General features: G+C 45.4%; 1 long non-coding RNA gene across 1 annotated transcript in view; it reads left to right on the forward strand.

Moving 5' to 3' along the window:
• The first annotated feature begins 59 nt into the window (after window positions 1-59).
• Window positions 60-954, forward strand: part of LOC116689804 (uncharacterized) — a 9,489-nt gene continuing 8,594 nt past the window's right edge. Inside the window, exons 1-2 of the long non-coding RNA XR_004332100.1 lie at window positions 60-70; window positions 230-231. This is a non-coding gene — a long non-coding RNA (uncharacterized LOC116689804). The remainder of the gene's footprint in view (window positions 71-229; window positions 232-954) is intronic.

Consider the following 954-nt stretch of genomic DNA (forward strand, 5'->3'; position numbering starts at 1 on the left):
CATTGCGTGTCGGCTCCATGCTCCCCCGTCCTTCAATACCCACCAGGTTCGGATTTATTGTGGAATGGCTGTGGTCATAACAGACAGCTGAAGTCACAAGGACCCACGAGATCTCGCAAATTCACGTATGATTGCACCATATAACAGGATGTAGTTTCTATAAACAGAACCACAAAACCTCTGACCTGTTGACTTCAGGCTTGCCTCTGCCCAATATGACGTTTTCAAGTTGTAGTGCAGGGAAATAAGATCCGCAGTGAGCAGAGTGTGTTTTATTTGGATGTTTTATTTTGTTTCTGTGCTCGACTTCCTGTCCCGCACAATCTGCCCTGTACTGAGTTGCTGTGGAGCTCTCCCACATCCGACAAAAATAGAAGCTCTGTGTATCTGCTCCGGAGGGCTGCGGATCGCCGGAGCTGGGACAGAGTCAACCATTCCGCTGTCAGTGAAAATACACACATTGACTTTAAAGGAAACCTATTGACTCCAACGCGGTTCTGGCAGAAATGGCCGGTTACTCCACAGCACAGCGGAGTAGCTAACGTTAGATACAGGCTATGTTGATAAAACCCCGTGCTCACGCGGAGCTCTGAACCTGACTGACAACCACCCTAACTCGGCTTAAAGTGTCCATATCATTTTCAGGTTCATAATTGTATTTTGAGGTTGTACCAGAATAGGTTTACATGGTTTCATTTTCAAAAAAGTCATATTTTTTGTTGTATTGCACATTGCTGCAGATTCGGTTTTCACGCTGTGTATTTAGATCTCTGTTTTAACTACAGAGTGAGACCTCTCACTTCTAGACTATCTTTGTTGGGAGTCGCACATGTGAAGTAGCTAGGTAAGATCACATCAGCTAGAAAACTTGTTCTCCAACTTTGGTCAGTACAAGACCGGATTAGCTGGGAGACTTCCTCTAAACAAGGGCGCACTTGTGGAATACCTGCAGAA

This window comes from Etheostoma spectabile, chromosome 5 (assembly GCF_008692095.1).
Source record: "Etheostoma spectabile isolate EspeVRDwgs_2016 chromosome 5, UIUC_Espe_1.0, whole genome shotgun sequence".
Lineage (NCBI taxonomy): Eukaryota > Metazoa > Chordata > Actinopteri > Perciformes > Percidae > Etheostoma > Etheostoma spectabile.